We start from the raw sequence: 21,518 nt of genomic DNA, 5'->3' as shown, positions 1-21,518 counted from the left end.
GGTCTACAATTATGATGTAAATTAATGGCACCTCCAAAGTTTGGAAATTAAAAATTACCTAATTAACATAATTGCTGTAAATGTGTTACGTCATGCGCTGTATACGCCAGATGGGGGATGTACGATGTATATATGTGTCTTTATAAAATTATTTTGTTATTCAGCGCGTCATTGTTGCACACAGGTAGTTTTAATTTCCGTTTCCCGCCACAGTACCTTAAGTTGGTTATTTCAGTTCTTGTTCACTTCCTCCCTCTAAGAGAAATCATTGCAAACGTGCAGATTTACTAGTTAGAATTTTTATCGAAAATTATCTGGGAAGTGGTTTTTGGTCTGCCAAAGTGGTGCTCTCTGGCCAGAGTAAGCTAATTGGGAGAGATTTTGTTATTTGTTCCATAATTTTCATTACATTTTTGTCTAAAACTATTCCCAACTCGTATAATTGCAACTTATTTCTGTTAAGCTATGGTGGAAAGAAACACTAAAGCTATTACATTACTTTGAAAAAAATGTAGCGTAACAGTACAAACATTGAATTTTATCAGCGTTCCAGTAAATCTTTTTCAATAGATCCATTTTATTTACAGCGTTTTGTATTTTGTTTATTATAGTCGATGTCTTATATTTTCATTTTGTTCCATTTTACAAGTTTTTCAGTTTTGAACTTTGTCTTTTATGTGTACCTTAATAAGCTTTATTATTATTATTATTACACAGTTTAAATCCAAGAAAAATAGCAATGTTCCAATATTACATGGTTGTCGAGCTCCTAAAAATTTAAGTGTAAGATTTCGAAGTTCTTTTATATTGCCACAAACATTTTTCATTAATTAACAGCAATAAAGTTGATTGTATTTTTTAAAAATAAAGTGGGACTGGCGTAAATAATTAATTATTTCCATTAATAATAATTTTTGTGGGAATATTAACACCATAGATTAAATGAATTCGTTGAAATACACAAATCCTGGAACAAAACACTTAAGACGAAAAAGCAAATCAGTGAAATAAATATATTTTTCTAACCTGTACTTTTAAAGGAGCAATAATTTAGTTCACTGTGTGAAGTTAAAGGTATCTAATTTATTTATGTTAGTGTTAGAGCAGAATATATATATATTTATATGTTGCGGAGAATGGTGCGGATGGTTAGGGAACTCGGACTTTTCACTTGGATACCCATTGAATAATGCATAAGAAGTGATACGCTTTCCTGACTCCTCTTGGGAAACAATCCTGATCTGAAGCCTTTGTCTCCCAGGGAACTATAGACTACCTCTTCCCCTCTGCGTCTTTCTACAATTCTTCAGTCGTAGCCTTTTTTCTTCCTCCATTTAATTTTTATTTTTATTTTTTAGGTAGTTGATGAAGAATCATTCTGATGAAACCAGTTGCAACTTTAATTATCCACAAAGAGTGTCTATTGTTTCGGAAAAGCCTTCACTATGGCCAAGATGGTTGTGGAAAATAATGTTATAAAGATATTTTAGAACTAAGTAGAATAGCAAATAAGTAAGAACTGACCCATGTGTGTTCCGAAAATCCGAAAATTTAGGATTTTAGGAAAATTTTTGCCACAAGAGCTCATATTTAAGTACAACTTTATTTTGTACTGATAAAATAATTATGACTTCTTAAGTAATTTCATTTAAAAAAAAAAACTTTCCTATAATATTTTTTACGTATAAAGATTTATAAATTATCATACAATAGTCAAAATTTAACTAAAGTTTTTGTAACTTTACAGATTATTTAAGTAAATTCTTATTTCTATAGTAGTTATGTAATTGGAAATAAAAAATTAAGTGCTAGGAACAATAAGAGATTCTGTACAGCCGGGAGTTCTCCTTTGTAATTATGTAAATATGCAAGTAGTGGGGAAAATTAGAAAAGAAAAAAGTATCTACTTTGAATATTCATTTATTGACACATGGTCCGTTTAATAAATAATTTATGTTTGCTTTGTTTTTATAATACATGGCTATAAAATTAACTACCTGTGAATTGTAATAATTTTCTTATTGATAAATAGGAATTACATGTCATAAAACACCCGCATTATTTTTTTTTATTCTTCTCTAAAATCTATCTCTGTTTTAAATTTTTTTTATTTTTATTTTTTTACGTTTGTAAACAAAGTATAAAAACTACATTCTGGTTGAAGGTAGTTGTAGGCTGTTTTAAACGTGTATTTTTGATTTTATTATTTTTTCTCTGATTGCGAATAAGATTGAAGTTTTGATTGAGCTAGATTTTTGATATAAATTTTGAGAAAAGGCGTGAGTGAGCCTCGTCTTAATCTTTGTTTTGTAATGAATAGTCTCGAGAAAGTAATCTCTCCGAGTAGATTGTCAGCTAAATATTCCAGAAAATATTTGGCCAGCATCGCTTATGACGCCAAGTACAGAATGTGGTACACAGAATTGGCACTTCAAAGAGTAGCTTAACCACCCCTTTCTTGCCAAAATGCTCTTAATCGCATTTTACTGGAATCATGTTACAAACTAGATCTGCACAATTGGTGCATTCAACACTAAGGTCTTCCTAGACATACTGAAAATAGTTCCATTTCTTTATTTTTTAACAGAGACGTATAAGTTAATCCACATGGGGCTAACTATTGCATGCGCAGCTTTGAGACCCCCGAAAAGGTACCACTACATAAAATTACCAAATCGAAAGACGCAGCATTCTTTAAATCGGTTCAGGCGCCACGTGGTTAACCAAAACAGGTAACAAGAACAATTTTTGAAAGTGCTGTTTTCACTCATTTATGAAATTTTTTCATGAAATCTTATTATCTCTTCGGAACAATTATAGACCAACAATCTGCAGAATTAAGGGAAATATGAAGAGACAATAATAAAGAAGATGAAAAAAGAGGTAAAATTTAGTGACCTTTTGGTTTTTCCCTAAACTTTGAATCTAACATCTCGATTTCTACTGAATAGAATTCTATGTAATTTTGTACAATTTTAGACTTTAACAATCTACAGAATTGAAAGAAGTTTGATGATTGTGGATTCAATAGTAAAGGAAATATAGGTAGGTAAAGTTTAGTCACCTTTATTTTTCCTTAATATCTTGATTTTTGTTTTGTGTATGGTTGATTGCTTTTGCTCGCGCAATTATATATAAATGTGTACATACAGTGATGGAATTCTAATGTACTCAAGAAATTTAATTTATGTTTATTCGTTTATTGGGCTTTCTAAGATCTCAGTGTGTGTATTTAGTTAATTTAAATAAGTAAATTCAGATTAATATGGTGAGCGCTTTTTTCTATCCTCTTAGATTCATCCTCTTGTTGTTGAATTTCTCCCAATAGATCTTCAGTCATAGATAATAATGTTATAGTAAGACGTCCAATCTACAAATAATGTAAAAGGTTTTCTTTTTACTATCTCACAAACTAGCATCTCCTTTCATTGGTTAGCGAAGCGAAGTGTTCTTCTCTCTCATGACGGCGACTGCGGCGTATCCGAAATAACCTCTTCTGCTTTAGCTTGCCTTGCGGCCTTTCATAATTACACGGCTGAGTTGCGAGTAGAAGAAACTTCCTTAGTTACAAAGTTACTCACAAGCGAGCTTTGATCGTGAGTTCTGCTCTCCACTTATCAACCCATACAGTATCCACCCCGATATATCTGGGCATTTTTCTTTAGATCGTTAATCATTGTGGTAGGTTCCAACTTGCAAACATTAATACATAATTTTTCCGACGTTTAATATTTCCTGTTTTTTATGTACTTGGCGTTTATTTTTAAATAAGCTACCAATCTGAAAACAAAACTGCATGAAACAAAATTCCCAGTTTATTCTAGAACTGCAATCTTTTTTATTGTAATAACATTTAGTTGTAGTGAAGGATCCTTCGACCAAGAGCTGAGATAAACTCTTAACTAAACTTTTTTGCGGAATATTTGAATACCTTTGCTATCCGTCACCAGAAGCTTCCTAGATTCGTTTTTTCTTTTAAAGTAGGAGAAAAATCATTCGTTAAAATGAAAAAAAAAGTTAAGGAGATTCAAGATAATTTAAGTGTAAGCAGCAAACTAACAAAATGGCAATAGATAATGTGGCTATTTAGTATAATATTGAAATAAACACGTTTAATGTGTACATTTACGGTATTAACATTCTAATTAGAAAAGAAAATTCTAGTTTTGGATATCTGGGACGATGAAAACGCAGGTTTAAGATCAACGAATCCTGCATAAAAAATTCATATTCTGGGGGAAAATTTTCTTAATAAAAAGTATTTATATTCGCTTTAACTTATTTAGTACTGCGTTCAAATTTAATACTTCGCTTAAGTTCCAGAGAACACGACTGTGTAGTTCTGCAATTTTTCAAAGAAATGTAACGCTTTACTTCACCGATTTTTTTTAGTTTATTTGATCTTTTTATAATAAAAATTAAATTAAAGCTCTGGCTCGCGGTTATATAGGGTTTTTTTATGCTAACCATTGCTGAACCTAATTAAGTTAGTGACTCTAAAGCTTTTATTTGAAACATTAACAGTGCAAATTAGTTTGAAGGCACTTCAAGACAAGGTGAGTGGTTTTCATTTCTGTGAGTACAAGTTCCAAGTTTCAACATAAATTTATAAATGTTAACTGCTGCACAAGAACATCTTATGAGTCTTCAAAATGGTCTCTGTTTATTTTTTTTTTAAATACTTACATACTTTTTTTATACTTTTTTATATCTTACATTAAATTAATTTAGAAGTTATCTGCACAGTTGTTTAAGCAACATAAACTGCCCTAATTTTCATGTTTTTACTTCTTGTTTTATTTTATACGAAAAATATCGCAATTTTATTACTAAGAAATACTTTACCTTTGACTCACAATTTATTCAATTTGTACTCTCTTACAAACTTGTATTGCTTTCTGTGTAAATTATCTTAACATTATTTAGGAAATGGATCAAGTGGTTAGTTCATTCCAATGAGAACTAGTTTAATATTTTATTTAATGGTGCATCGGTATTGACTGAGTTTAAAAAAATTGATTGCTGAGATACTCATCAGAGAATAAGATCCTGAGTGTTGTTTTTTCTTTTTCGTATTTCGTCGAAACCGCTCCAATGATTTTCATAAATTAAAATGATTCATTTAATCATTTAGATCAATTTTAATAGAAATATTTATTTTTAGAAATGTATCTTTAGTGTAGCTCGAATGATTTTGACGATTATTAAGTAAAAAGGTGAGATTTAAGTTTTACATAATCACACGTTTCAAAATGAAAAAGAGTATTTTCACTAAGAAGAAATAAAGTTTCAAACTTTCTCGTTTAATTTACATTAACTCATGTAGTAAATGTTCTCAATCGGGAAAAAATTATGGCTAAGGAGAAAGAAGTTTTATAGTTGCAAACGAACAGGTGAACAATGAAATTAAGTTTTGATACAAATTTTATTCATTACACAAATCTGTTTGTAAAAAAGTGGAACATTGAATTTCCTCAGTGCAAAGAATTGATAGAAGATAGCGTTATAAGCAGTTAAAACTGACTTCGATAGACAAAGAATTGTTTGTAAGCATAAAGAAGATCCATTCTTCTGTGCTTGAAGGATGTCCTGACATTCTTGAAGTACATGTTCTGCGGGGATGCATAAAACGCAAGGATTGTCTCATCCACCAAAGTGAGAGGTTTCGCTCTTTAGCTGCTGATAGGGGGTGGGTTTGATAAAGGACCGTAAACAAAAAGTGTTGAGGAATTCCCAAGCGTTCACTCCCGTTCTACTTGCTTAGGACAGGCCCTGCAAGACATTCGTTTACCTTCCTATAACTAACGGGGTTCATTAGTAGACAGTACTGTGAAAACTTCTTTAATTCGGCTCAAAAGTTCTAAGAGTAGAAAGGTGGAGGAACAGCCGCCAGATTATCGCAGCCGACACTGGAAATCTAACACTAAAAAGTAAACTCTGCTACCGATAAGAAGTGTTGGTGGTTGAAGTGTTTTTCTAATGCGCTCAATATTCTGCAAAAGTAATTATGATTGAAACCACGAAAAAAATAATTCTGCACTGCGCAGCTACTTTTGCAAGAGTGAGTTGATACAGAAGTGATAGTGGCTGGATGCTTGTTAGCACGCCACGGAGCGTGCTCTCTGCTTGGGTTGGACAAAACAAAGGAAAGCAACACGAACTACCTTGTATATGTCTGCGGAGAGCCCAAACGAGCCAGTGTTCTTAGAATTGCTACCATTAGTACATTCAATATCATGACTTTTGTCACATGTGTTGGTTGTGAGATTCAGCCGATGGCTAAGTGTGTGTGACCAATACTGGTCCCAATCTCTCACACACAGCTTGCATTCGGTCGACTTCTCTTCGTCTGCCTTTCCAACGCCTGTGCTTCGTATCCTTTGTCACCCTCTTCTTGACCAGTGATAATTTATGCTATCTCAGCTTCATTTCCCAGCTTCTTTTTTAATTAACCACCGCATTAAATTATAACCTCAGATTAGACACATTTACTTATTTATTTATGCATTGATTTTAAACGTCTGCATGATATATAATGCAGGAGACATCCTATTAGATAGTAAGAGCCAAAAAGCTTGAAGAACGGTTTAAGCCTGGCAGTCAGGAGAATTTTTTACTTTATTCTCAGTAAATTAATGCATCTTCTGTCTCAATATTAGGATTATTTTGTAAATCTGGTCGAACACACAACTTTCTTCTGCAATAACTTCAGTTAAATGATGAATTTTAACAAAACATTCACTTAATTACAGACGAATCAGCCGGAAGAGAGCAATTGCTTTTCTAGCACTGCAAAAACCGTGTCTACGCACGCCTCCTCAAGAATCGAAATCAAAGTAAACATTTGATTCAAGGAAAAAATTTCAAATAAATGTGATTAGCATGTTTGCTAGTTTAGGGGCTAAATAGTACAGGAAACTTCGGAAAAATGTTTGGAGAAAAATCTCAACCGAAAAAAGAAGAAAACAAGATTATTATGCGGGCAGATTAGGAATGCAAACAATAAAAACCCCGAATTCTTACATTCATCTCTCACACTGGTCCATCTGTAAACCTCCCAGTCTCTTTACAGATCCGATCTGTCAGAGACAAGTATCAATATGCATCGTACAAAGCGCGAAATTTTACTGTGCCGCAAACTCTACTGTAATATTATTCAATTCCACTCAGAGTCTGGGTACCTGCAGAAGTACTTTAATTGGCGAACTACTAGTGCATGTCTAGTAATCGCTGCTACAATGTTACTTAGATCTTTTCTCTTTCGTTTGATGATCCCGCAAGAATTCTTAGGTCAAACTTTCTTGACGGACTGGACGGACAGTTAAATTTGTAGCGTACGATGCACATTTCTTGAATTACCGCTCTCTAATTCTGTCAATCCTGCAGCTTTTCATTACCGATGATTCTTTCAAGGCCGGGAAGCCAGAAAAGGCTCACCACTACCTTTCGAAGTTTTTATCAAGTCTTCCACATTCGTTGACCAACTTTTATAAACTCTGGTTGATCGAGCTTTCAGAACAGCCCAAGGTCGGAGAGAATTCATACTCCACTAGTTGCCACCAGCGAGAAAAAACGGATTCGTGTGAATATGTGATTTCGGAGCTAGTATCAGATCGGATGAAGTTTTAAACTTTCTGTATTTTCGTTTTTGAGAAATCTCTTCTACACGCTCTCCATTCTTTAAATGGTTTTCCTCTAAAATGGCCTCTCCAGAGTATGCTATATAAGTAAGTATGTTACAATCTATCTTGGCCCATTTAATGGCAAGTAATATTTTCAAAGAATTTCTTTTAACATACTATTTTCACTAAAAGATATTGTAATGACTTAAATGTTGGCTTCAAACATTTTTCGAATATTTCCTTTCAACCATTTTTTCCGGTCATAAGAGAAAATGAATAAGTTGCATAACAGATTACCATTTATGAATATTTCTTAGCATTTTCTCGAATTTAAAATATTTTTAAAAACAATTTAACGAGGAGACAAAGACAGTTCGCGAAATGAGTGTGCAATTTAAATGCATATAATATTACATAAAAGATTCTGACTAAAGAATATTCTCTCGAAGTACCAATAGGGAGACTAGGAGCGCTGTTATGTTTTTTAACACCGTCTAGACAATGCATGTACATTCTGCAAGCTGTAAATCTATCCACACTGAACAATATTGGCCTTATAATTTATATATGGAAGTTAATCGTTATTCTATAATATTTATATTGTTGTTTGTGTTATGTTCGTGGTCTGTTTCTGTCACGATTCCTTTAATTAAGAGTATTTATAAGCTTATACAAAATATTATTGAAGTTTTATGGTTGTAAGGTGTTCAACCAAAAGAAGTAAATGTATTGAAAATGTAAATTTTTAGTTAGTTGATCAAGTTTAAATATAATTGGTGCGGACTGGTAAAAGGAATTTTTTGTAATTTACAAGTGAGATTTTCTTAGATTTTGAGGTATAGCGAGATCATATTAGCAATTTTTCGATTTACTTGAACAGCTCCGGAGATTACTACTACTTCTCTTCAGCCAATAGGTTTTTCACATGCCTTGTGGCGAAAAGTTTGCAATTTCAAGAAAGAAGTAAATATTAAGAATTTCTAGGAAGGGGTTACTTCAAGTCTTCTTAAACCTGTCGACTGCTGCCTTGAAACTGTTACAACTTCGACCCAATTCTGAAAGGAGTTTTTGCCAGGGCCTTTCTGCAATATTTCTGCTTCAAATTTGTCCTTGGGATTTTGTGAAGTAAGGGTACACTTGTTCTTTTTCTAAATAATCATTTCTACAATTGTAACAACCACTTACTACAGTCGTAATGTTAGTGACATATGTTTTTTAAATTCTGAAGAAAATTTGACACAACTTTAAGAATTGTGCTAAAAGAAAGCTGAGTCTCTTTCTGCATTGAGCGCATGATTCGCCATGCGCGGTTTACAATGCCTCGTCAACTTTTCCTACCCTTCAAAATTTTCTTTAGATTGTCATTCTGCTGCTGTTATACATATAATTTATTAATTTTCATTTTACAGCTTTTTAACGCACACCTCTAAAATATTTTGCGAGTTGAATTGAATCCACGTTGGCGCTTGTTACGAATCAAGCTTATTACGAATGACTCGATTAGATTCGTTTCAGCTTTTATATTCGATTTTCTATCTACGATGAAATGACCTTATTTACATTTAAACTTTCTCAATGTTAAAGATTCTGCCTTCACAAATTTAGATACCTATTATTGCAACATGTAACAGTACGATCTTTACTGAGTTACTTAAGCAGCTCGTACATCGTTGGAGACGAAGAAATTTCCCCAGGTCTCATGTACCGATAGCGGTAATTATTTTTCTTGTCATTAAAACTGTCCGGTAGGACAGTTGTATAAGAGTTGACCATCAAAAACTGCACGAAAAAGCGTAACGTTGAAAAACACCCAACTTTGACAATTTTTTTCTCTTTTTCTATAAAAGATAAAATTCCCAAATTTTCTTTAAATCTTACTCCAAATCCTCCTTTATAACTGTAATTTTTTTGCAACCACCCAGATCTAATAGGTTTCGAGAAAAAAGTTGCCGAAAATGAGCAAAAACGGCTTTTTCAAAAAATGTTCTTGTTCTTGTTGTTGTTGTTCTTCTTCTTGTTACCTTTTTTGTAAACAACGTAGCGCCTAAACGCGTGAACCGATTTTCATGAATGAGGTGTCATTCGATTTGGAATTTTATGTAGATGTGCCTTTTGGGGGTTTCGGCGCTGTACATCGAATAGGAGAGGAGTTAGCCCCCTTTATGTAAGGCCCCCTCCAAAATTATTATTACTAATAACTCTGTAAATCTTGGCCCGATTTTGATAGAATTTTGTAGGATGATATAGTTAGGGCTCCCCTACGTAACAATAAAGCGACGATCTGCTCTTACACTTGTTAAGGGGAAGTATAGCAATCGTTTCAAATTATCGACACGTGAACCGATTTTCATGAATGAAGTGTCATTCGAATCGAAATTTTGTACAGATTTGCACTTTAAAAGTCTCGACGCCGTGCCTCATAAGGAGGGGAGTTTTCCCCACCCAAATAAGGCCCTTTCTAAAACTATTATTATCAATATTTCTACAAAGCTTAGTCCGATTTTGATAAAATTTAGCACGAAGAAGTGATTAAAGCTCCTCTACGTGGCTGTGAGGTGCCATCATGCTCTTACACCTACTAAGAGGAAGTACTGCAATCGTTAAAATTATCAATGGGTGAACCGATTTACATCAATGAATTGTCGTTCGATTCAAAATCTTTGCCTTTTAGGGAGAAGTACTGTAATCGCAGTTTATTTTTCTTGCTCTTCTTAAAAGGAAGTACTGAAATCACAGTTTAATTTTGCTATTTACGTACAAATACCTTCCTATTTTATTCAAAACGCTTTCTCAAAAAAATTGTTATTGAGGATGGTTTGGGGACCGCAACTATAATCATTATTACAAAGATCTCTCCAGTGGTAGTAACTCCGACTTAACACTTTTTCAGGTTATAATGATAGAGTAGCTTATTCCAAATTTTAAAAAAATCTGTAAAGCAGAAGTAACTTTGCAAATAGACAAAAAGGAAAATCTACCCAAAAGGTACAAAAATCTCCTTAACAAAAACTTACAGTTTTAAAAGTTAAGTATAAGGGTTGATTAAACGCCAAAAGGTACACAAATCAGCAAGTACCCAACATTTCATTAATACTTCATTGATATAATTTAAGTAATTTTACTGCATTAACTTTTCCTTCACATTTTTTAGAATTTATTAGATGTCACAGACCCTTATGCTGGCCATTTTCATCTACAAAATTTTTACTCAAGTAGCACACCATTTAACTTAGATTGACTGTAATATCTATTTATCTATAATAATCAAACTATTAATCACAGGCTAAAAAGAAAACGTTATAAAAAATATAAAGATATAATATACACTTTATCATAATTGTAACAAAATAATATTATGAATGAACTGGCCAGCATAAGGGTCTGTGACATCTAATAAATTCTATAAAATGTGAAGGAAAAGTTAATGCAGTAAAATTACTTAAATTATATCAATGAAGTATTAATGAAATGTTGGGTACTTGCTGATTTGTGTACCTTTTGGCGTTTAATCAACCCTTATACTTAACTTTTAAAACTGTAAGTTTTTGTTAAGGAGATCTAATATTAGGAAGTAATAAAACCTGGAAGAGAAAAGAAGGTGCTTTGGTGGCACACGTGCCCATACTATTCCGTGGAATTATCTTCCTGCTCCTCTATACCTCTCTTGCAAGTTGAATATCTTACTTCCTAATTCGTGCACACGTCAGTCCGCAACAAAACACCTGCCTATACGTTTCTTTTTTTCTGAACATCTTCAAGGTATCTCTGTCTCATAGTCTCTGTTTCCTTTACACGGTCCATCCAGGCCGTTAGGTTGTTTCTTGTTATTATATCAATTATTTTTTCAAAAAGCACCTGCTTTGGCGTAAGCTTGTTTTAAGTCGAAAAAAATAGATTAGCCAACAACTCTACTTAAATTTCATTGTGAATCAAATTTTAGGCAATTTTCTATAATTCCTAACGGACTAGATGAACTTCAAACGTAAATTTCTTATGAAATACTCAAAACATGTGTCGCAATACTTTCGGTTACCGCTAGTGAGTAAAAATGGGCCAGCTTATTTAGAACTTGGTGCTACAGGATAATAGCATCAGAAAAATAAAAAGTACAAATCTTGGTACAGAATAGGTTTCAAAGTATTTGAAAAGTGGAATCATCTAATTCACAATATGGAAGATGCTGTAGAAGGAATAGTAGACTGTAAGCTGAGTTGTGTATGAATAAAAATCTAAAATGTAGTGCTCTTTTTTTGAATCCGTGCCTATAAAAGTTTAGCGCAATTGGTAAAATTTTGTTTGGAAATGTTTTCACTCGTTTTTTCAGCTAATCACTGAGTAATTGTCATCCGAATGCGTCAAACATATTTAGAGGTATGAGGATTCTATATCATTGACACTAATTATCGACCATCCCTGGGATATCGTTATACTATGCTCAAGAATTCTCTTAGCAGACCTGCGAGAATTGTAAATATAATTGAGCTTTGTATTGGTAGACTGTAACACATTCACTAACAAACATTTCGAAGCACCGACTATTTATTTACAAATTTGTAGAAAGATTTTAAAAAGATCTTATATAATTTGCGTATTGTACAGTCCAGATATCTTCTCTTTTTTTTAAATAAGGAATCTCTTTCTAAGTAGACCAAGTACAGAACTGTAGCAAATGTCCCAACTAATGTTCGAAATATGTGCAGCTTAAGTGAGTGAATAAGCGAAATAGAACTGCTATAAGAATATTGAGAATGTTGCACATAACCTTTTAGCCAGTGACACTTCAGTCTCGTCAAGATCTATGAAAGCGACTCGTCCCTGAATTGAGCCATAAAGTGAAAGGAAGTAATCCATCCATCTCTTTCGTTGATTCAAAAATAAGAGCTATAAGATGTGCAGATATTTATATCTTACATTCTGGTTTTGACGGTTCTTGATAATAAATAAACTTGGTTCTCCAACCAAGATCTTTCAACCTCTTCTGTTTCCTATTAAAAATAATTATTTAAATTATCCGATGGCATTTCTTTAAAAAGAAATACATTTACAGTTTATTCAGTGTTTATTTTTCCGCACCAATGTGCTCGTGGTTGAATTTTACCGCAAAGTAAAAAGGAAAACCAGTTTTACTAATAGACTATACTTGACATCAATTTGTTAGGCTAAATGTTGTCCCTGCTCCCCTGTACTCTCCAGCACCAAATGGGACTTCACACTGACATTTTCTAAAATAAATACAGGAATGTTTTACTTTATATATAAATATTATAGGGGTAAGAAAAGGGGCAAAACTGAAGAGGATAAAAGAAAGAAAAGATTTTTATCACCAGCTCTGATACATTCTGTTGGTTGTTGATATGGTTGAAATCTACCTATGTCTATCTGTTTCTATTTTTTACTTTGCTTATTATGTTTATTTCTTCCATGAATCTCCATTTTAGTACAAAGTAAGTTTTCTGAATAATATTACATTGAAAATTATTGAACTGCATTTCTTTTTTTTCTCATTCTTTTGAATAAAAAAGAGATACCGGCAGAACTATTTAAAAGTATTTTGTGTTATTACAGATGTTAGGAGGATTTTTTATTTATTTTTTAAGGCGCCTGTTTGTCCATGTAGTCGTTACTAAGGTAACTGATACATATCTCCAAGGAAAATTACTTCTTTTTTTAATTTAAAAATAAATAAATGAACAGAGCTTTTTTTTAAAAAATAAATCTAACTTAGAATATCGATGGATACGTGTAGATTTATATTTAAACAATTTTTTTTAAATCCCTAATATGTACTCCGTAAGGAAAAGGGGTGCAATTAAGTGAAAGTTTCCGAATTTTCAATTTTCCACGGTAATAATGTTTCACTGTACTGCGCCGAAAGTCACAAGTGGAAATTTCCATTCTCTCCAACCGCTCGGAGCTATCCGCTAGCCGTAGTCATAATATTCTCTTTGCTAAAATGCTAGACAAAGAGGGTTGCAGTTCATCTAATAAATCTACCGATTGGGCAAGCTGATACCTTGAGGCCAGTTAACATTTGAGGGCCTCCTTAAGTATCCTGGGAGCAGATGGAACTTGGCTTTCTTGGGAGCACCCTAAAACAACAATGCAACTCACATATTTCACAACACAGGATTTGTAAGCTAGCTGATGTGAACAACTTCGGTTTAACAAGCAAAGACTAGCGTTCCTCATACACAAATTGGTAGTTATACATTGTAGTTCACTGACGTATGCAAAAATATTGCTAAACACGGTTGTAGATGAGCGCATGCTTCCCGAATCTCTTGAAATCTATCTTAAAAAAATAATTAAAAAAAAAATAGTGACAAATGCTGGGAATAGGATGTACCGGCGAAAATCAGGGCGGGTGTTGGTCTTGTTATGAAGCTGATGGGAGATCCCTAGTTCGAATCCTACTTTTTTTTAGAAAAAGTGTTAATAAGCATAAGCTTGTGTCCCACGACACTTAATTGGTAGATGGATGTTAAGTTCCGCCTAAAAAAATAGATTTCTTTATTATTAATTTTTTACTAGGGGAATTCTCAATGCTCTATGTTTGGATTGCGCCCTTTTTTGTATTTATGCATAAGTGTAGTTTAAACCGAATTGTTTTCGGTTGACTATAATCTAATTTCTGACTGCGGAAAATTTTGATTATTTGTCAGAGTTATGCTGCTTTAGTCAGTAGCAAACGAGGTTTGATCCAACAATATAACGCTTAAGTCATTAAGCGTTAAGTAAGGTACATCTTTCTGTTTCTAGGTTGAAGAACCTAACTGGAAGAAGGAATTTTATTTTTATTTCCTTCAACGGTCCAGGCTCACTTTACCGTTTAAATGGTTTTAGTTATCTAAGATTTAAATTTAGATTTGTTTGTGGTGAGACCAATCATCAGCTGTTTCAAAAAGTTCAATGGTGGCTCTGTAAGGGACAATTTTGTTTGTGGAATGTTAGGCTCCGTCAAGAGTTCTCTCCAGTAAAGTAACCTTTAACCAAATTAGAGTGGTATGACCTTAGGGATACAATATGAGGGTTTGCTCTTCTAACCTGATCCACTCTTCGCAGAGTCCGGGTACCGACAATATAACACCTATGTAAAGGACATAAAACTGGACTGGTCATAAAAGTCTTTAATTTGGCCTAATAATGATAACAATAACAATAATAATACAAACTTTTTAGTCATCCGCTATAATGTAACGGTTAAGTCATTTTAAGATGTGGAATTGTAAAACGATTTTTTTTTTTTTTTAAATTAATTTATTCCATAAAAACGGAAGTACAAATTAACATAGAGGGATATTTTAATTTCAAATGTGGCTAACTTCCTCTAGGACTCGGCACCTGCTCACTTTAATCAGCTGAGAGGGGGCAGATGTTACTTGCTGCTGCTCGAAGTCCTTCCCAGTAATAAAGATACGTATTTTATCTTACCTCTTATGAAGAAGGTATCGTAGTGTTGCAGATTTTCGTATTATTATTTATAATACATTTTTATTTAAAACTATTTTCGCTTAGAAACTAATTACAATTAAATTAATGTCATTTAAGCTAAAATTGATACGAATCATAATATTAAAACTAAAAAAAATCTAAAAACAAAATTCAAATGAATTTGTCCCAGTTGATTAATGCTAATAATTTTTTTAATCAACAAAGTTTTTGCTTAATAGCTCTGCATCAATTTCTGTATTCTTTTACAGATCTCGATATTCCAGTTGATATGCAAAACCGTATCACGATTATTTGGAGTATTCAGACGGAGAAGTGTTAAGGATGATATATCGCCAAGCTTGAGATGAATGATGATATTAGAGCCTTGAAGGGTCGCCTTTATATTGAATCTGGATGGATAGACTTGATTCTTCCTAATTTATGTTTGAGTCTAGCCTCCGACTACCTATACTGGCGAAAAGTTGTTCGTGTTCCTACCCTTTCGCACCTTAGAATAGAATCGAAGCCTATTTAGCCAGCATTTTCGCATCATCAATTATCCTTTATCCATAAATTTGCTCGAAGCTAAACAATCTAACTTCAACATTCTTCTCAGAACGGAGGAGTAAGGATAGGTTTCTTTTGTTCGATTATAGGTAGAAGGATGTTTTCTGTTTTATTTAAGCTATCAATTCCAATTCTGATGCCCGCATGCATATTCTTTGTTTTTGCTTGCAATCAGTTCTCCAAATTGCTAAGCTCACAGTCTACTCACTCATACTTATTGCATAGTTCTAGAATTCACAAAATGTCCACATCATGACTATCTACAAATATATGAGGACAAATTCAGTGGCATTGACCATGCTAAAAATAAAATAACTATCACAGAACAACATATGAAAAAAACAATGTATCGATGAAAAAAAACTAAAAAAGAATACATGGTTGTACTGGCACTTATTTATTTGGGTAGTTGGGTGCTCAGGCTCATAAGGCGAGCATTAAGCATTGTCTGTAATTAGATTTAGTATTTCAGGCATGATCACCGGAGGATCTATACTGCCACTTTTTTGATAAACTATCTGTCCACTAAATTCTTCTCCAAATAGATTCTTTCTCACTAAACCAGCACCAATCGGTCGCATATCCACAAAGTTCGAAATGAGGTTTGAAATGGGAAGAATTACTAAGGCAGCGTGAAGTCCAGGAAGCAGTAAGTGGGCATTGTGGCAAACACTCTTTATTGACAATAATGTTGAAGAGAAATCCGTCGTGTGACGATTTTACGGCAGCTTCAGAGAATAACTAATTATTGCCATGATTATTATATCCGTAATAATAAAAATAACTTCGATCTGAAGTATTTCTATGAAGAACTTATCATTATCAAGGTACTTTAGTGGGGGTTTTGAGGAATCTTCAATACTTAATTTCCATGTTTTATATGGCTTAATTTGCTTTAATATGAATCCCACAGGTTTCATCAATGCGCTCTTTGAGTATGAGTCCCTGGACTTGGAGCATTCCAAGGTTCCTTACTACAACTCTTTAGAGTGGACTCTCTTAATGTAAGCTGTACAAAAATTGTGTTAGGTTATACATTGCTTCCATTCATATAGTTACATCTAACTAAATATTTAAAGAATTAAAATTAATTTTAATTAAAATAATAACTGTACATACATATGTCTTAAGTAACTGAAACTTTGTTTAACCTTATCATTTTGATAAGTTACATTGTTGAGGGAAGAAGACAGAACGGGCTATTTGATCATTTTCAACTAAAATTATTTCATTACCCTTTAAAATCTTCTTTTTTTTTTCTTTTTTTAAAATTTAAATTAGAGATTTACTAACTGCTGCAATTGGAAGCATCTGACCGGATATTCATCTGAGTTTTGCCACAAAAATTTACGCGTCTTTATTCAATTTCACCTTCTGTGGCACTCATTTCTCCCCTTTATGAAGGTATCAATTATTTTCTTTCATATTTGTGTGGTTCATATCGATAAATATATTATACTGTACACTGGCAAGGTAATTCTAATTAAATGACTAAACGATTGTGTATTAAGGCACAGCAGGTAATCTGTTCATGGTATAAAAATAAAGAAAAGCAATAAGATTCCACCCGCTGGGTAGCTGTCGGGTGCGCGGGTTGGGGGTACAAATACAACAAACATTAACAAATACTCCATAGTCATTCATGGACCATTCTTCACGCTCAGCTCTGAACGATTAGCCAGACAATGCCATGTCCCTCTCAGTCACCTTCTGCGCTGCTTCTCCTACATTTTTGTCATTTTTAAGGAGCGCCCTTTCAGTTTGTCAGTTGTTAAAAAATAAAAATTATAGGTATTTATTTTCTTCCCTAAAGAAGCAGGAGTTGGACTAATTCTTGGGTAAAATAGTAAAACTAATTTTTCTTACGGCAATCACTGTTCTTTAATATTTAGAGAGCACTGGGCCAGCTACTTTTTCAGAGAACGCGTCTAACACTAAATAACGACATCTCCATTACTTACACAATTCACTTATATCTGCAAGGTGTCGAATTTGCAAGTAAGTTTGGTTCAATAAAGTTTGTATTCCTTACTAGTTGCCTGTGTTTCGTGTACAGTGGATATCTTATCTCAGGATTCTCACGATCTCCTCAAATTCCTGAAGCTTGAGTCTTAAAGAAAACGAACACTTTGAAACATTTATCCAGAAAATATTTCATTCTGGTGTACGTATAGTACAGCCAAGTAGATCTAAAATTTGTATGTAGGTAAAATCAGAAATTTTATTCGTAACTATTTTCTGTAAAAAAAGCAACTTCGAATAGTATTTAAGGGAGTAAATTGATAATTTCTTTCAGCGTCTTGTCAGTTATTCAAGTGAACCGTCCGAAGGGTGAAAACCATAGCGACTTAGTGAGATTAAAGCCTTACTATAGGATTTCTTCAAGGGCTATTTTATTTTGACGAGACTTTCAAGAAAATAATCTTAACTGATTTCTGAGATTTAGATTCGCTTGATTTGATTCCGTGGCATTGTTCTTTGCAATTCCTACTCGTGACTACAGAAATAATTTATTAAATATAATTAGGCAATTTTTTCTTGATTTATTTGTTAACTACGTAATTATCTTTTCGCCGATAAAATGCATATTATCTGAACATTTTGTGCCTATATCTTACGTTACATGATCAGCTCTCATTTTCTCATTATTCTCCTCTGAGGTATGATCTCCTCTGGAAGATATGATTTTGCAAACTTTCTGGTTACCTCTGCGGAGCTGCAGGTGCCCGCTATGGTGCACTTCACTGAATTGTTACTAAATCTGTAGTGCCAAATGGACAAGCCTAATAACTTAAGGCTAGTTATCGGCGAGACCATTTGGAGCTGTGCCATTTGCTTGATGAAGTGTATGTCGCATGCTGTCCCTATTGTTACTACCTCTCCAACCAAAACCACCAAGGCCGTAGGTAGAAGGGACGGAGTGAAACACGCCTTAGAAGCCCAGCAAACCTTTCTGCCCGAATTTACCTAGCTCTGAAAACTGGTCCTTCTCACCCACACCTCCGTGACCATAGTCCAAAATGAAGAGAACTTTATGCGGATGGAGGTCTTCGACGATAGGAAGACTGTGTGCTCTTGTCAGTTGTCTTTTCAAAAAAGATTGTCTTAAAGTCAGTTCTAGGAGATCGATAGACTTCCTTTTCTGTACAATGCCCCGGAACCAACACTTGCCCACATAATTTTATAAAGTTTAAATGAATTACAAAAATTCTAGTTCGAAAAATTCGCTTGACCGGAAGTGCCAGTTACCTAAAGTTCCGTTTTGTGCGATTGTTTTCATTTCTGTCAATTCCAGTGTTTTTATAAGAATTAAGTTAGAAAAATTAAATTTGTATTTAGAGAGCATAATTTCCTGTTGCGAAGGGATAATAAGGAAACAGGGTTTAATGCGACTCTGTTATCAATCTTTTCTTGCAAAAAGAGGAAGAAATGATCATGCGGGTATTTAACTCAATTTATTTTGGCCATCTAATTTATTGGTAATAGATCGTATTTATTTGACGAAAGAATGGGTTAATAACAATGTTTTTACTAAATTGTCTCATCGGAATAGATTTGTGAGCTATTAACATGAAAGAGTTGAACTTTTGCTATTTTTGTTTGAATGAAACCTCTCTGCTGAAGTTCATAAATGTGGACTTTCTCTGATGAAGCGATGATAACAATAAGATTATTTTTTTAAACCAGTTTCCTTTCTTCTACGTTTCGCTGGAAATTGACTTAAGAAAATCTGCTACGAAACAACACTTCTTTTATAATCGATCTATCAAAGTTTTTTTTTTTTTTTTAAAAAAAATCTAATCAAAGAATTTTAAAATCGAGCATAGTTTTCTCAACGATTCTATGGATAAAGAAAATTATTCATTATAATTTATGTGTGTCATCATAAATAAATACGTACCGATTTTTATACACTACAATTTAATGAAAACACTCTCGACAGAACACTTCTATATGGCGGAACTGTTTGGAGACGTTTTGAAACGATACCTAGGATTTATTTCTTCAGGCATTTTGTCTTCTCTTCTTTTCTTGATACTATGTTCCGATCAAGTTTAGTATAGGTTCATCTCACATGATTTCTCTTCGCAATTTCGTACTTTAACGGAGTCTGTTACTCTGGATTTTGAAAAGTCTGAAAATAAAAAGACTTCTCAGATTTGACTTGTCATTCATGGCGCTCATCCACCGTCTGAAAAATATGGGGGAGCTAGAATAATAACTAAGGAAGAATTGGTTATGAAGTCTCTCCTTAACGGGAATATACCTTATTTCTGTTTATCATTCCAGTATTTATTAAGTCTGCTTAAGGGTGTCAACTGAAATGCCAAAGGGGAGTTGTAGCAGTTTAAGGGGTTTGTTTCGCACCCTTATTCGGTGGTGGAACAAACTGCAGATCAAGAAGAATGTTTTTAGTTTGGATAAGGCCAGCGAGATTGGTTATATCTGTGTTGGGCGTCTCCCCTCCGTTGTTACCAAAAGCCTATCAAGTGTGCGCCATTAACTAGTGTATGTTCCATTACTGATAAGATTTACGGCAGCCCCTCCAGTAATCCTACCCTTATCATTTTATATAGTTACAATCTAATTTCTACCATCCATCCCACCCCACTTCCTGTACTGGTACTTTTTCTCTTTTGTTACAAGAAAGCATCCTTCGTATTCTAGCTGGTTTTTCGAAGTTGAGATTTTAGGTTATTCAGGAATCTCTTTTTGTTCTGGTAATTATCTAATGGTTACTGTGGCAGGAGAGTAATTGTGACTAAGGCAAACCTCTCCTGTCCTGTTCAGTGGTTATACCCACCATCCATCTACAGTGACTTGACTTTTGGGATTTGAGCTAATCGGGTCTGAAGCAGGGAATGTTCACGTTAGTCCAAGGAAATAGGAGGCTTCCCACACCTAAGATGCAGATACAAGTCTAAAAACTAGACACTGCTCCCGCATCATGGCACCGTCACGTTATTGAAGGAAGAAAAAATGGGATATGAGACGCATCTTTTGCTGAACATTGAGATATTTCTTTTAGAAATATAGAAGTAAGTTCTGATATTTAAATACTAAAATTTTTGCAGAAAATAATTAGTATGCGCTTATTAATTCCAGACTTGTTTCTATTACGTGTTACATTGGAGAGACTACTGAAGAGTAAAGGTCGTGTAGAAGAATATTGGTGCAGCGCATGGAATTCGACTTCTTACTCTCCAGTAGCTTCCATCACAGTTCCCCGTCAGCATGTTGCACAAAGTTCATCCTGGAAGCCAATCTTCTCTCACCCATCTAAACGAGGTTTAGAGTTTAGCGTCATGGGCGAGTGAGATAAGGCTCTTATCGGATTAATGCATCCATCATATGGAACTACAGTCGGTTTGACGAGCAGGCCTAATGCAGGAGGGTACAATAACCAAAGTAGGGGATTGTGTGGAGACTATGTGTAAAAAGCTGGCTGTTATACGCTCTAGAAGTTTGGCCGATTCATTCAATGAGCCCAGTGTTTATCTTTGCCATGCTTTGCTTTATAAAACGGTGGACTTTCTTAGTTTGGCCGATTCATTCAATGAGCCCAGTGTTTATCTTTGCCATGCTTTGCTTTATAAAACGGTGGACTTTCTTAGTTTGGCCGATTCATTCAATGAGCCCAGTGTTTATCTTTGCCATGCTTTGCTTTATAAAACGGTGGACTTTCTTAGTTTGGCCGATTCATTCAATGATCCCAGTGTTTATCTTTGCCATGCTTTGCTTTATAAAACGGTGGACTTTCTTAGTTTGGCCGATTCATTCAATGAGCCCAGTGTTTATCTTTGCCATGCTTTGCTTTATAAAACGGTGGACTTTCTTAGTTTGGCCGATTCATTCAATGAGCCCAGTGTTTATCTTTGCCATGCTTTGCTTTATAAA

Source organism: Rhodnius prolixus, unplaced genomic scaffold (genome assembly GCF_049639745.1).
Source record: "Rhodnius prolixus isolate KJV_2025 unplaced genomic scaffold, Rpr scaffold_2, whole genome shotgun sequence".
Lineage (NCBI taxonomy): Eukaryota > Metazoa > Arthropoda > Insecta > Hemiptera > Reduviidae > Rhodnius > Rhodnius prolixus.
This window is presented reverse-complemented; position numbering follows the sequence as displayed.